Source organism: Trichechus manatus, unplaced genomic scaffold (genome assembly GCF_000243295.1).
Source record: "Trichechus manatus latirostris isolate Lorelei unplaced genomic scaffold, TriManLat1.0 scaffold00150, whole genome shotgun sequence".
In the NCBI taxonomy this organism is placed as follows: Eukaryota; Metazoa; Chordata; class Mammalia; order Sirenia; family Trichechidae; genus Trichechus; species Trichechus manatus.
The window spans coordinates 2,829,870-2,846,842 of record NW_004444086.1 but is presented as its reverse complement, the minus strand read 5'-3'; the positions used below and the strand labels follow the sequence as shown (position 1 = coordinate 2,846,842).

The 16,973-nt window shown below is 38.1% G+C and overlaps 1 protein-coding gene and 1 pseudogene across 1 annotated transcript in view; both read left to right on the top strand.

Moving 5' to 3' along the window:
- ANK2 (ankyrin 2) overlaps window positions 1-16,973 on the top strand; it is a 773,539-nt gene that overhangs the window by 373,046 nt on the left and 383,520 nt on the right. The gene's annotated exons all lie outside the window — the stretch shown is intronic.
- Window positions 10,288-10,765, top strand: LOC101359401 (40S ribosomal protein S17 pseudogene; annotated as a pseudogene).

Below are 16,973 nucleotides of genomic sequence, written 5' to 3'. Positions count from 1 at the left end.
TAATTCTCCACTATTTTCATTTCTTGATTCTTTTATTATTTTTAAATAACATTTTATTGTGTTTTAGGTGAAAATTTACATAGCAAATTAGGTTTCTTCTGTGCTTTTTCTACTGTATCTCCATGCCTCAGAATGACTTACTTATTTTAACAACCAAAATGCCCATTCTCCAAAATGCCCTGGGAGATTAAGAAGATAGAGTTATGGGAATGTTTGTTGACACCCTTAAATTATAAGTGAGAGAAATAATTCAACACGTATACCTTATTACTTGATTAATATCCACACAATTTTGCATGGTTTTCCCATTATTTGATTTGAAATTGAAATGTATTATCTAGTTTACTTTGGATTCACCTGCTACTAAGAATACAATAAGTAAGCACCAGGCAGTGTTTCGTTCTGATGTCCACGGGGTCGCTGTGAGTCAGAACAAACCCGATGGGACCTAACAACAATAACAACAAGGATACATTTCTTCACATGAAAACTAAATAGTTATATTTATTATCTAGAATAAAAATGCCCATTTTTTGAAGTAATATCTAGAGTACTGTGTGAATTATAAATATCAAAAAGCAACAGAGTGATAGTGTATACAAAGTTAATAATGAAAATGAAGCATGTATTTCATCCTCAAGTAAAATAAAATCACAGGAGAGTACACTCTTTACATGATACTGATAATAGTAATAATAAAGATAATATATCAGGGAGGAGTCAACATCTAGAGACTAGAGAGTTTTTAGACTTGACTCACTTGGTATTTTTTTAAAAAGTGGGCATGTCTAACCTAGCAGAACTGTTGTGAAGACGAAAGCCTTCAGCTTGAAGCAAGAACCTACACAGTTCTCCATAGCTCAGTTTCCCTCTTGTAGGGTAGTAAGCAATGAACTGGTTTTGGAGGACCACTTAATTTAATATCTTTATGGATGACCTGGAGAAAGCAATTTAGAATGTGTCTATCAGATTTGTACTTGATGCTTAAATTAGGTGAGACCCCCAAAGAATAGAAATAAAATTGAAATAGTCTTAACAAAAAGAGAATAAAAGTTCTATATGGAGAATATGAAGTTCTTTGTAATGTAAATACTGGATTGGATTTAGCACAAGCAATGAAGGAAAAGACCAGGGAAAAACTCTATTGCAAGCTGAGTATGAGTCAGCAATTCACTACCATTGTTTTAAAAATGTCTGCACCATGCTGGCTATGGTTTTGTATTAATTCTATGTTTGTAAAGGGCCAATGTGCTTTAAAAAGGGTTTCAGAAATTAGCATGGTTTAAACCAGAAAATAAAAAAAAAAAACTGAAAATGACTTTTAAGTACAGGAAGGGATTTTTTTGTTTGTTTTTATGAGAGGGAGGGTGAGCATTTCCTTTTTATACTTAGAGGGAAAATGGGTTCAGTGAAAGCAGAAAGATATTTTGGTGGACTCTCAGGGTTATAAATATTAGCAGGAACAAAGAAAATAGTGGAATTATCATACTGGAAAGCCTGATTAAGAAATCAATGATCGTTTTTCCTTAAGATTTGAGATGTTTACTTGCTTGAAAGATACTTAGCAGAGAGATGACTTGAATCATCTGCTGGTTCTGTTACTGTAAATTGAAGTTTGCCAAAAACTCATTGAAATAAATTGTAAATTTTAATTTAAAATACACAATAATAAAATAAAATAAGAGCAATATAACATTATTTATAAGAATCTTACAGAAATGCATTAGAAAAAAATCAGTTTTTATAATAAAGTTATTAATGGCTTACAATTTCTCTTTATTTTGTCTTTTTTAGAGGTATTTATCTTTCTTTTTCTGAACTACCCATTTGTCTTGCCTTGAATTTATTTATTTAAGGAGAGAGAGGATGCCCTGGAGACTGCTGCAGTATAATGGGCAGATGGGCTGATTTCTTGCTTATTAGTAAGCTGGAATGGTTTGATTTTAAACTTCTTCCTAAGGGATAGAAGCCACTTCAAATGCGGTTTACTCAATCATTGAAATATAATTAAAAATAAAGATATTATTTTGTCTCTCTTACCCCTTCTCACTCCTACCCCATTTCTATTTTTTTGTATTCTAGTTTAACTTGATGGCTTAGTGTTATCACTGATGAATCCTTAAGTAGACCAGTGGTTTGTTCTTTTGTTCTTTTGTTATCAGGGTGGGACAGATTTAACTGCAGGGTTCAGCAGGAGGTAACTAGGAGAAGCTTCTCATTAAAAAGAATTGGAAAACCCCATCTGAACATCCTTCTTCCCATTATTTAGTAATTTCAGAACCTGTGATGAATAATACAGTGAAACTCTTAATATCAAATTCAAGAGTATGCAAATAATGCAGTCAACCTTATGTGTGCTTTTCATCTTTCCTTCCTTCTTTCTTTTTCTTTTCTAAAACAAAACATTTGTATTTACTCAAGTCAAGTACAGTGTGTTATGAGGTAGTCACAATTAGATGTAATTGCAGTGTGATCAATTTGTGGCGTAACTCCTTTATGAATTCAGTGGAGTACTTTACAAATAAAGAGCTTCTGAAACCAATGCATCTCAAAAATCCATGGCAGAAATGTTAATGCTGTCACAAATGTATCAAAGCATTATTTTGAGTCTAATTAGTAGTTCTATTTACTATACTACTCTTTGACACGTCGTTTGAAATATATATACAACTTAAATCATACATCTGCCTTTTTAGAGGGAGAAAAGCATATAGAAAGAATACTTGGAATTCATCTCTTCTTTTCTCTGTCTGTTTTTCTAATAGGTTTCTACATATAGAAAACCTATTGTTGGATAGTGTTGTCCCAGATCTGGAGCATGAACTTTGTGGAGAGTGAAGGGTATGGGCTAAGTATGAGGAATATAAGACAGTGGTAATGGGAGCTAGAAGACCTACATTGCAGCCCTCTTTCTGGCACTCACCAGGGCTTGTTTGTAAGCTAAGTAGCCCTGGTGGCCCAGTGGGTAAGAGCTTGGCTACTAATCTAAAGGTCAGCAGTTCAAATCTACCAGCTGCTCCTTGGAAACCCTATAGGGCAGTTCTACGCTCTCCTATAGGGTCGCTGTGAGTCAGAATCGACTTGATGGCAACTTTTTATTTTTATTTTTTGATAGCTTCTCTGAGCTACAAATTCATTCTCCAATAAAATGGGAGAACCGAGGAGAACTTCTTCATAGATGGGTATGATGTGGACTAAGGATGATAATCTAGGTGAAGTTACCTTGTGAATGTCAAGCACTATGTACCAGTTTGGTTTCTCATTAAGGAATTGAACTCCATTTTCTCAGTAGGGCTTAAAAGGGCATCCAAAGCAATGAGATATCAATCTACTTTCCCTCTGTATCCCTTTTCAAAGCGCCAGCTAATCTTCATTCCTGCCGTCACCCTTTTAGTTGTTATTCCAAAGGAATTCTACGCCGAGAGTGTAGACCTTTAAAATTCCCAATTGCATACTGTTGATTTTGGAGCTCCAGAAATAGAGTGTCTAGGGACTTTTGTGTGTCTCAAAATCTTCCACTCAGCAATGAGTAAGACATGGGGGCGGTGGTGGTTCAGTGGCAGAAGTCTCACCTTCCACGAGGGAGACCTGTTTTCAATTCATGGCAATGCACATCACTCACAGCCACCACCTGAATGTCAATGCCTGTGATGGTGAACAGGTTTCAGTGGAGCTTCCAGGCTAAGATGGACTAGGCGGAAAAGCCTGTCAACCTACTTCCAAATATCATCCAATGAAAACTCTATGGATTGCAATGGTCTGAGCCCCAACTGATCATGGAGATGCAGGACCGGACAGTGTTTCGTTCCCTTGTGCCTGGGGTCACTATAATCAGGGGCGACTCAATGGCAGCTAACAACAAGAAAGGCTGTCACATGACTGTGATGTATTGCAAAGTCAATGATACCAGTGAGAGATCGAAGGATTAGTTTAGAGATAAGAAAGGTACACTTTATAAATAAAACTAGTGTCATTTGTTTTATATTATTGAAAGAGACAGACACGCTGTCGTGCTCTCTTCCAGATTAAATAGCGTTCCTAGGCTGAGCTAGAAGACCCACTCAAACACTTGTTGATGTATCTTTTCTGAAAATATCTGCTGTCAACTTTCAGCTGAGACATACTTCCCCTGAAGAGGAAAGCATAGGGTTACTGCACAGGAAACAAGTTTTGGAAGAGGGTCCCAGCTGATATTCACTGTTCCATAAAACAACTTACAGTATCAGAAAAACCATCTGCACCCTGTGGAATCACAAGAACTGCTCTATTATCCAAGTCGGAGTATTTAAATGGTCACAGTTAGATTACAATTGAGAAAAATAAAACTATTTATTTCCTGTGTTTGGAAAACTACTTATTATCTGATCGTAAGGAACCAGAAAGATAGGGATCCAAGGAACATCATGTGGCCACTTCTGAAACATAGAATAACAAGACAATCTTGTATTTCATGAGGTGAGAATGACTGAGTTTGTACTAAGATTACAGGCTCATAGAATGACCTTACAATTCATACCTATAGTTTAACCCTGTTATTTTAGAAACAAAGACACTGAGATTCAGTTATAATGACTTTCCCATGGTTATAATCCAATTAGTTTTTGATCTGGGAATAAGATTCATGTGTCCTGACTACCCGTCCTTACCTATTGCCGTGGAGTCGATTCCGACTCATAGCAGCCCTATAGGATAAAGTAGAACTTCCCCATAGGGTTTCCAAGGAGCAGCTGGTGGATTCGAACTGCCAATCTTTTTGTTAGTAGCCCTAGCTCACTGTAGCTGTTAACCACTGTGCCACCACCCATACTGAAGAGCATACCAAAAATGCAAGGTCATGATTGGGAGGGAAAAAAATTCTCTAGGGTATTAAATCTAAGAAATATTGGAAAATACTTTTTAAAAATCTCACTTATACCATTAAATGCCAGCTTAACATTATTATTACATGGCTTTATTCTATTTTTGGAGAAGAGGAATTTCTTACAGTAGTTACTAACAATCTGAGAAAGAAGTTGTGGATTAGATTCCATGTTTGGTGAGATGGAGTTGTTATCTTCATTACTGTCCTCATTCAACATTATCAAGAAGCCCACCCTGGTTTCTGACTCTTTATGATGAAGAGCAAATTAAGTGGACATTTTACATTTGTTTTAGGATTCTGAGATAGACAGCGGTGTAGGGAGACTGTTTACTGCTTGTTCATGGGACCTTTTTGTTACTAGTATTTGAGACCTATTGACAACCACCAGATATCACCTATCTGGAATACTTAGTTGTCTAAGTACAGCTAGAGCATTCTTAACTATGTCAAGCAGTGTGCATTGGCTTCCTGACCGGACCTTCACTGTCGGCCAGGTCTCCAGACCTCAAGGGTAGATCTGGGGATGGATGTCCGTATCTTTTCCTGTGGTTATGCCATTTTTCTGTGCGCATGCTGCCATGCCAAATTAGCTGCAAACAGAATGAGTAATTTGCTGGTAATTACCTAGAAAGTTCAAGAGGAAGGAACTCTGATCCTAAGGGCAGACCTGGGCTAAATGTTGGCACAGGAGAATGTTGAAGATGAGGTGAATTTGAGGGTGAAATTATGCCAAGAGAAGAATTAAGAAAAAATTTAACTGTGTCACAAATGTTCCTTAGATGGACCCAGAAGAAGAATCTCTGTTGTTTGTCTTTTTGCTTAGCTTAAAAGTGGGTGGAATTTTCCAATGAAACTAACAATAACTGAGTTGTCTTATTTACCTGCAATCTATTAAATTAATTAAGAATTATGTCTGCTGTTTGACCAGCACTGCAAAAAGAAAATATTGATGAGAGAAAACTGCAGCTAATGTAAAGGAGCCACTTGGGGGTGATTTTAACCTTCCCAGGTTAAGACAAATATGGGAACAGACATTTCTCCATGAGAAGAGAGAACCTTTTTATACACATCCTTGAGGGCAAGAGTCATTACTTATCATCTTTGTACCTCTAGAATGGAGATCTGAACCTGGAACTTAGCAGGTGCTCAGTAAAGTTTGTCCAAGGAACATCGAAAATCTTTCTGGACAAATGTAGAGAATTAGCAAATTCTTGGATTCTTTTCTATCCAATGACATCCTTCTTTCTTTTCTTCCCCACTTTCCTGCTTAGGTTACTTTGGTGGGTGTCTTAGTTATCTAGTGCTGCTGTAACAGAAATACTATACATGGATGGCTTTAACAGGAGAAACTTATTCTCTCATAGTTTAGGCTAGAAGTCCGAATTCAGGGTGCCAGCTCCAGGGGAAGGCTTTCTCTCTCTGTTGGCTCTTGGGGAAGGTCCTTGTCATCAATCTTCCCCAGTCGAGGAGCTTCTCAGCTCAGGAACCCTGGGTCCAAAGGACACACTATTCTCCTGGATCTTATTTCTTGGTGGTATGAGGTCCCCATGTCTTTCTGCTTGCTGCTCTCTGTTATATCTCAAAAGAGATTGGCTTAAGACACAACCTAATCCTGTAGATTGAGTTCTGCCTCATTAACATAACTGCCTCTAATCCCACCTCATTAACATCATAGAGGTAGGATTTACAACACATAGTAAAATCATAGCAGATGACAAAATAGTGGAAAATCGCACAATACTGGGAATCATGGACTAGCCAAGTTGACACACATTTTCAGGGGACACAATTCAATCCATGACAGTGGGGAAGTGTTTTTTGGTGTCTCTAGTGGAGTATGAAATTAATTTTCCTATAGAAGAAAAGTTTAAAATGACATTCTTAGATATAACGGAAAACTGTTTTAGAGGGTACATCATAGGTTATAGAGATTTTTGTGCACTATCATGGAACTCATCAAGTCATATATAACATAGTGTCTATGGGAAAATGTGTTCCAACTTTGGGAACCCAACCCTTTTTCTAAGTTGGTTAGAAACTGCATCCTTTTTTATAGGCTGTTTACTATTCTAGCTGCAATGAATCTATGCAGGAAATAACAAATACCAACAGTGTTTTTCACCCACTTTTTTTTTTTTTTTAAAGGGTACTTACAAAGGGTATCTTTTCTTTCTTTCTTTCTTTTGTGGTCCCACATTTATCCCTGGGGATTTTATTTGGGATTGCAAGGCATCTGGTTGAGGAGAAAAGGCAAATGCATACTAAGCAGTTAACTAGTTTATGTAATTAATGCAGATAAGTGGCAAAGTGATCTAGAGAGAAGGAAAGTTTAATGTAGTATTCATTTCTTGGAAAAAGCTCCATAGTCAATGTCTTAGGTATCTAGTGCTGCCATAACAGAAATACCACAAGTGGATAGCTTCAACAAAGAGAAATTTATTCTCTCACAGTCTAGTAGGCTAGAAGTCCAAATATAGGGTGTCAGCTACAGGGGAACGCTTTCTCTGTAGGCTCTGGAGGAAGCTCCTTGTTAAATCTTCTGCCAGACTAGGAAATTCTTCATGCAGGAACCCCGAGTCCAAAGGACGTGCTCTGCTCTTGGCCCTGCTTTCTTGGTGGTATGAGGTCCCTCCTCTCTGCTTGCTTCCTTTTCCTTTTATCTCTTGTAAGATAAAAGGTGGTGCAGACCACACTCCAGGGAAACTCCCTTTACATTGGATTAGGGATGTGATCTTAGTAAGGGTGTTATAATCCCACCCTAATACTCTTTAACGTAACATTACAATCACAAAATGGAGGACAATCACACAATACTGGGAATTGTATCCTAACCAAGTTGACACATGTTTTTGGGAGACACAATTCAATCCAAGATAGTCAATTTGGGGTTTGAGATGGGTAGATTTTAGGGAGAAGGAAGAAAGTAAGTTAAGAATAAGCATTTTTTTTTAAAATCTGGGAATCTTTTACTGACCCACCAAGACTGACTGGATTAGATGCTTCTCCTAGAAGCTCTGATAACTTTTCCTTAACTAAAATTTGATCACTCTGTATTTTTATTTAATATACCACTGTGAGTGAAATACTCTAAGGCAAAACCAAAAAAGCCAAACCTGTTGCCTTTGAGTTGATTTCGACTCTTATGACCCTATACGAAAGAGTAGAACTGCCCCATAGAGTTTCCAAGGAACACCTGGTGGATTCAAACTGCTGCCTTTTGGTTAGCAGGGATGGAAGAATATGAGCAATAGATAAATATGAGCAGTTGTTGGAGATGTTTAAACTTTATTCTAAGAATGCTGAAAAAAAAAAAGTTTTATGAAGAATAATATTACAACAGTCTGGAGGTCAGATTAAGGAGAAAACCTAAGGTAAAGTGACTGCAACTCCTGTTGATTAAAATAGTTCAGATACGAGAGAAAAAGGGGTACAGCAATCTTGATGGGAATAGAATGAAAGGAATACGTAGATGTATCTCCAAAGTTGAAACAAAGGGTTTTATTGACTGGTGTAAGAGGTTAGAAAGAGAGAAGGGAAAAGTTGCTGAAGTCTCAAGCCTAGTAGACTTATTACTTCTGTCCAAACTAGTGGGTAAACTCTATAGCATTTGTACAACTGCCAACATTGTCTTCTAGCTCTAAATAATTTGTAACATTAATGTCAACATTTCTGTTTTCTCTCATTATTTTCTTACTTTTTTTGGTGACCTTGAGACAAATTAGATTCTTCCAATGTCTATGTTTTCTAATAGAAAAAGAAAAGGAAATTGAAAATGAAGTCAGCTACATTACATTTCTGTCTGATAGTGAGTCACTGGCCATTTAATCTGCTCCTTAAACTCTCGTTGAGTTACTTTGAGTCATTTTTACCATCTTAAGATGTGGGTTCATAGATTCAAGGACTTTTAGCAATAAAAACGAATGTGGAAATTATCTGGGAAAAATAAGAGAGAGCTCACACGTTGGAACAGATATAGAAATTGAAGCCCAGGTAAATTATATAATTTGTTGTGAGCCATGTTGCCAGTTAATGAAGCACCAGAATTAAAAGCTATGTCTACCAACTTTCAAATCATAGTTCCTCATTGTATGCCATAATAGTTATGGCAATACTACAGATACTTCGTCATATCTTGCAAATGTTTATAACGAAGTTAACTTTTATATTTTGTTATTATTCCACTGTTGTATATGCAAGACTGCAGAGAATTAAAGGAAATATTCATCCGATTTCCAATTAAGTTTGGACTCTCAAAAAAGGCAATTTGACATTTCACTGTTCAGTTGTAGGATTACCTGTACTTTTTGAAACTTTCCATTGAAGAAATAATTCTTCACAGGTCTCTTGCATTTCTACACATCTTGAAAGCAGAGATACTGACTGTCTTTGTTCCAGAGTACATTTTTCTAGACCATAAAGCAAACAGCCTTGGAAAATAGAGATAGGAGATAGGCATGCTTAATGTCCAGTATAATTAAGATAATGTCTCCCTCTGGAGCAAAGTGCAGCATGCTTATTGCTCACTATGAAAGATGTGAGTTCCCTAAACTCAAGTTTCTCTCTTGTATGCAACCTACTGAGTGTGTAGGCATCCATCTGGACCTATATGCAACACTCCTGTGGGACTTGGGGGAAGGGAAATGGTACAAATGTTCTGATGCCCATGCTGCTGGTATGCCATGAGTAATAAAGTCCTTTATCTCTGACCCAGGAGTCTTATATCTTCTGCTAGCATGCAACAAACTGTGGTAGCTTAGCTTGTCAGATTGCAGGTAGGATAAAATCTCAGACTTTTCACAGTTCTTGACACTTTATAGGTAGGGAAGTTTAGGGGCCCAGGAAAAATCTGATAATTGGCTTGGTATAAAGGATATGTGAAAGGCTGTATATGTTTTCACATAGATTACTAGAGCTTTAAATCGAACAGTTAAGATCCAAGTGTGGCTCAAGATATTCTGAGGCTCACCAACTGGATTTGTGAAATAGGACTTAGTTGCTCTCACTCATTTCATTCTTTACAGTCTTGAATGTATTATTGTTGCTGTATTTTAAATGATTTTGTCCACCACTCATCTGTCAGTTTTTCATACTGTGGTGGACTATGTGAGGAAGAAAATGGCATCAGGTTGGACGAAGACTCATTAATAATCTGTGATATGCAAATGACACAACCTTGCTTGCTTGCTAAAAGTGAACAGGACTTGAAGCACTTACTGATGAAGATCAAAGACTACAGCCTTCAGTATGGATTACACATCAACATAAAGAAAAAAAAATCCTCGCAACTAGACCAATAAGCAACATCGTGGTAAATGGAGAAAAGATTGAAGTTGTCAAGGATTTCATTTTACTTGGATCTACAATCAACACCCATGGAAGCAGCAGTCAAAAAATCAAACAAGCCCTTTTACCAGGGACCTGCCAACATGGGCCGTGTTCACACCAAAACCATGAAGAAATTGGACTGGGTCATCATTGAGAAGTACTACATGCACCTGGTCAACTACTTCCACACCAACAGGCGTGTGTGCGAGATCACCATTATTCCCACCAAGAAGTGCCACAGCAAGATAGCAGGCTATGTCACTCACCTGAAGAAGCAGATTCAGAGAGGCCCCGGGAGAGGTATCTCCATCAAGCTGCAGGAGAAGGAGAGAAAGTTGTGTTCCTGAGGTCTCAGTCCTGGATCAGGAGATTGCTGAAGTAGATCCTGACAGTAAGGAAATGCTGAAACTCTTGAACTTTGGCAGCCTGTCCAACCTGCCCACAGCTGGGATGAATTTCAAAATACCACATGGAGCCACTTGAATTCTGTAATATTTTCAATAAACCTGGGGACACCAAAAAAATAAAAAAAAACCCAAAAAACCAAATGAAGTTTTGCATTGGGCAAATTTGCTGCAAAAGACTTCTTTAAAGTGTTACAAAGCAAAGATCTCACTTTGAGGACTAAGGTGTGCCTGACCCAAGCATGTGAAAGCTGAACAGTGAATAAAGAAGACCGAAGAAGAATTGATTCCTTTGAATTATGGTGTTGGCCAAGAATATTGAATATACCATAACCAAAAAACAAAACAAAAAACAAGCCTATTGCCACCTAGTCAATTCTGACTCATAACAACCCTATAGGACAGAATAGAACTGCCTCATAGGGTTTCCCAGGAGCAGGTGGTGGGTTTGAACTGCGGATCTTTTGGTTAGTAGCCTGAATTTTTGACCATTGTGCCACTAGGGACTACCAAAAAAACAAACAAATCTGTCTTAGGACAAGTACAGCCAGAATGCTCCTTAGAAGCAAGGATGGGAGGCTTCCTCTCACATACTTTGGACCTGTTATCAGGAGGGACCGTCCCTGGAGAAGGACATCATGCTTGGTGAAGTAGAGGGTCAGCGAAACAAAAGAAGACCCTCAAGGAGATGGATTGACACAGTGGCTGCCAACAACAGGCTCAAACATGGCAACAATAGTGAGGATGGCGCAGGACTGGGCAGTTTTTCATTCTATTGTACGTAGGGTTGCTATTAGTCAGAACCACCTCGATGGCACCTAACAACAACAACAAATGATTTTTTAAATTAACAAGCTGGCAAAAGTTATTTCTTGGACACTTATGCAGGATAAACTGGCAAGCATATATTATATAGTAATTTGTATAGCTAGGTTATGTGACCAAAATGAATGGATTGACCTACTTTAGTATTTGAATTTTGCATGTATGATGATCCACTACTTTAAGAAGGATTCATCTTCCTCATTGAATCCTCCTCAATGAATTACCCAGTTCATTCCTTGGTGAAGATGGTTAATGCAGTCAGAAAAAAATATTAGAAATCAGAAGATACAGTTGGATACCCCCTTTCCAGGACTGGTCATTACCTCATTATCAATGCCCAAAGGCCCACTTGATTCTTGAAAGTTAAGCAGATTGAATAATTGAAATAGACATTTTCTGTTCTCTTCTAGTTTTACTTATAAGCTAGAAACATGAATCAGGAGTGAATAGAAGATAACACCACAAAGACTGAATGACAAAAAAGAACACATCAGATATATAGTCTTTGTAAAGGCCCAGAAAAAAATAATACCCAGCATTTACATAAGCTAAACTCTTGATTGTAGTAATAGTTAACAGATTAATAATTAATCTTTCCTCCAACCCTAATCTATTGCTTGTTTAATCATTTTCCTAGTATAAAGTTTGAAGCTAACAATCAATATGCTTGCTCTGCATATCTGTTTTTAAATATTAGCTCCAGTTGGTTCTAAGCTAAAATATACTTCTGTTTCCTTTTTAAAGGGTTTTCTTCATTATCAGTTTGATTTCAGACTGTTATGAGGTCATACAGATGTTGCAAGGAGGGGTAGAATGGGTGCAAGAGTGGGTTAGAGGCAAAGGAGAGCGCAAAGAGGATGGGAGTAGAGAGAGGGATGGCAGCAGAAGCTGCACTGCAAATATGAAAGAGCAAGTGATTCCTCAGTATTTATTAGACACAGGGGCTCATGTCTAGAACGTGTGATGCATGAGACCCATCTTCTGAAGTCAAGGGAGACTTTGCTTTGAGAGGAAATGGTAGAGTTTGACTTGTTGGTAATTTTGCAGCTAATTGGTCCAGAAACTAACATTGACAACATTTTTGTGTATGTGTGTATATATATATATATGTATATATATATATGAAAAAAAAAAAGAATGCAGAGCACTGCATTGTGCTAGTAGAATCTGTTCATTTGGGAGAAGACCAGCATTTATAGTATACACAGTCAGCTCTTGTACTCATGGTCCACTTCACTTGCTAGCCATCTGTGGCAGATTATATTTTCTAAGATGGCTACAATATCTCCCGTCCCACGTGCTCTTCTGCAAAGGCATCCCACGTGCCCTTCCATTCCCCCATTAAGAGGTGGAGTTTAGCTTCCCACCCTTTGAAACTGGATGGGCCCTGTGACTGCTACAGCAGAGCCCTTAACTGGCCTGGTACTTTCCACTTCTTCCCTTTGGAAGTTAGCTGTCATGGAAGAATGCAACCACCCTGAGACCACCCAAGCCATGTGGAGAGGCCCTGGAGAATGAGATGCCAAGTGGATAGAGGGAGAGGCTAATGAGCACCAAGGAGCCAGATATGTGAGTGAGTGAGGATAACACCTTGCAAGTGGACCTTCCAGCCCTCTCTGCCCTAGCTGACACCCCATGAATCCCAAATGTATCACCCTGAGGAGCCTTTCCTGAATCTCTGATCCACAAATTTAGGACAAAAAAAAATGATTCTTTTAAACCACTAAGTTTATGAGGTAGTTTTTAACACAGCAATAGATATTTGGAATACTATCAGTCTAGACTGGATGATAGTGAGAAATGAGAACACTAATAGGTACTAAACTCTTCATTTTTTTTTTTTTTTTTTTTTACACCTGAGAGAAATTGTAGTGGTCAGTCATTAATGAGTTAATCACAGGGGTGATAAGATAGCAAACTAATTCATGTGCCATCTGTAATCTTTTTGATTATATTGATTTGTTTATAGGCTCTTTTAAGCTTTAACATACAGAAGAGCATTGCTTTTCTGTCATTCTTAAGATTTTCTGGTAAAGGGTAACATTGTAGAAAAATTATCTTATTTCCAAATTAGTCCTTTTTTCATCTTCTCCTGTTGTAATAATTCTCTGGTAGAGTAATGCCTGACGTAAACTTGGGGTATTTCGTAACGTTTTGCAAAAAATCATCACTTTGTGTTATTCGGCTCTTTAGTCCTAATGCCTAAAACATTTTTGCCTGGTACATAATTTTATATATATATATATACACACACATACATATATATATATACACACACACATACATATATACATTTTTTTTTCACTCTGAGAGCAACTGAACAATCATTGGGCTTATGTGTTTGCTGAGGAGAGAGGACTCCTGAAGTTCATTTTAGTAGAAAGATACCCCACTAAAAACAGCAACATTGAATTAGGTATGAGAAAACTTGGATTTTAGTTGCAAGTGCCACTAACTGTATCTGCGACCTTGGATAAGTAACATAATCCTGTAGGGCTCCAATTTTCTTACCTGTCAAAAGTGAGAGGCTAAATATGATGATTTTTAAGGTACCTTCTAACACTGAGATTCTTTGTGTTCTTGTAACTTCTATTACCATCGTTGTTATGCATCTGTTAAAATATGATTTATACTTACATAAGACTCAAATGTAGAGCCTCTTGGTTATTTCTACGTTGTGTGTTTATGAATGAACACATACCTTCTCTTCATAGTTAAAAGAAAAATATCCATTTGTCATAACTTAATTTTAAGCTGGTTTTAAGATGAAGAATGGTTACAGTAATAAAGTTAAATCATACTGGAAAAAAAAATGTCTGCCAAGGACACAACCTGCCCCAATCTGCCATTCATTTGCACCTACTTGGAAACCCAATTATAACAGCTATTTTCAAGAACAAATATCACTAGAGACTGAGTAGAGCAGCCCTATAGCAGAGCAAGCAGATAACAACGTGTCCTAAAAAACTGACCTAGCCAGGAATGTGTATGTGGTGAGCTCACCCACATTTTATTATTCTCCTGTGAAATTCTACATTTGATCTAAAATATTGTTGCTGATATTTATGTAAAATAAGACTCATTAATTGATCACTATGCAAATTTTAATAATTAGGTGCCTTAGGTGAAGTGAGGTGTTAACATTGTGTATCTTGAATTCCAAACTTTTTTGTCTTAGGTTGGACATGGTAAAATTTGTCACCAGGTTCCTTTTTGGTAAACCTTATACAGGTGCGGTGTAAAGTGAAAGAAAGCAGGCTCCTAAACAATTGCTATTGCTGCTGCTTCTTTAAGGTCCGTATTGAGAAGGCTTCTATCATTGGCTGGATACACACCACATTTATATCCAAAACAAGGGTCTTGCTTTAATCATTCCCTGAGTGAAGTGCTTGTTTAGTGGACTAGTTTCTCTCTGGGCTGTTACCCCTTCACAAGAACTGATGATTTCTTAATTTCAAATAATAAGATTTGACACAGGCCTTTTCTGTTCCCTTTGTGAAAATTACAAGTTGCCATCTGGTCATTCTCGACTCATGACTCTATGTGTCAGAGTAGAATTGTGTTCCACTGGGTTTTCAATGGCTGATTTTTCAGAAGTAGATCTCGAGGTCTTTCTTCTGAAGTGTCCATGGGAGGACTCGAACCTCCAAGCCTTCTGTGGTTAGCAGACTAGCGTGTTAAGTGATTGCACCACCCCACAGACTCCTCTGTGAAAATTACCATGGTGTAAAGTCTGCTCAGTGAGGTGACATGAGTCCTGGTCATCCTTATGCTACTAACTAGTTGTGGCAACTTGGAACACTTCCTAATCTTTCTGGGTCTTGTTTCCGTGTTTATTGAATGAAAGGGATTTCAAATATTTTTTATTGAGATGAACCTCTTCCTGATATGACAATTTTATCAAGATGAAGTCTCTTTTCCCTTGTTGTTGAGGTAAGATGTCTCCCCACTGCCCTCTCCACTCTTGCTTCTCATTCCCCTCCCAAAGCCTGCCAATGCAACGCTGTTAATGGTCCAAGATCTAACGATCACCATCATCTTTCTCCCAGACTGCTGATATAGCCTCTTAAGCACATCTCTTCATATCCGTTCTCAGCTTTTTTAATAGCTCTTTATAAAGAATACTCTCTTTTAAGAAATGAAAATCTTATCATTTCATGTCTGTCCTTAATCTAGTAGGTGGTTTCACATGGCTTTGAGGTCCAAGTCCCAAATCCTTAACATAGCTACTGGACTCTTCACTCTCTAGTCCCTCCTGCACCCCTGGAGTTGTCTCATGCCACCTTCCCCCTCATTTCCTTCGGTGCAGCCTATACTCATCCCACCTAAGTCTGACGTGAAGTCATGATGAAAATTGCTCTGACATATAAATCTGATAAAACTTTGCATCTGCCGCGGTAAGCACAAAGGATATACTTTTACCAAAGGACGGTTGGTGGTATAAAGCTTGGAGATGTTGTTGGGTGTGGTTTCTCAGATCTGCCCATTTCTTCATGGGAGATATGCTCAGGATGGTAGTCATGGACTTCTTCTCGTCCAGGGTGAGGACTGGACTGGCTTCTTTTATCTTCAAACATTCTAGAGTTAAGTTTGTTACACGGTTGCAAAATCTGCTTTTTATCTAACATCTGAGTTCTTATCATCTGATTCTAACATCTGAGTTCTTATCCTCGTAAGCCAACAGTGCTGTCTTGCTACATACCTTGCAGGTTATATAATGATTAGGTATCACAGATAGATACCTACATGAGTCAATGACTGTCCTGTGGACAAGCACACTTGGTGATATTTTAAGGCCTAGGATGGAGTCACTACTGCAGACTTGGCTAGCGGCTACCAGACAGACACATGGGCTTTGTCTTAGTCCTGCCAGTGCCATATTCTTTCCCACCAGAGGGCATTCACCCATACTGCTGCTTCTGCTTGGATCATTCTTCCCAGTCCCCACCTTACACCTTCCTTTTCACCTACTCATCACTCAAATCTCCTCAGTTTACAAGTCACTTTTTCTCAGAAACTTTCCCTGTTCTTTAGACTAGTTTGAGTTCCTGTTTTATGCTTCTAGAATACCATTAATATCTCCCCCTGATGCAGTTATTACTCTTCTAGTTCTATGCCTGTCCTCACCTTTAGATTGTAAAGGGCAAAGATTGTCTAATTCATGCCGTATCCCCAACATCCAGCACAGAGCCTGGCATATAGTAGTCAGTCATCCAATAAATAACTGTTAAATGAATAAAGGAATAAATGGATGCTAGAACAGGAAGACATAGGTGAGAGGAAGGGAAGGATCACAAACAGGGAGAGGAAGTACTTCTTGCTGTTTATGATAGCAGAATTGCGAGTAACTGGGAGAAAAAATGAAAAGGGTCTCCTGCCTGGTCATGAGCCTTACTTTAGCTCTTGAAGAGGTTTGACTTTTAAAGAAGAGTCCTTCCAGTCTCCTATGGAAGAAGAATACAGAATAAGGCTAAGGCAGAACACCAAGCAATTCAGGAAATATACTGGAAGAGAGTAGCCTGAGACCCAGCGCTAGTGCATTCCAACAAATACCAGGA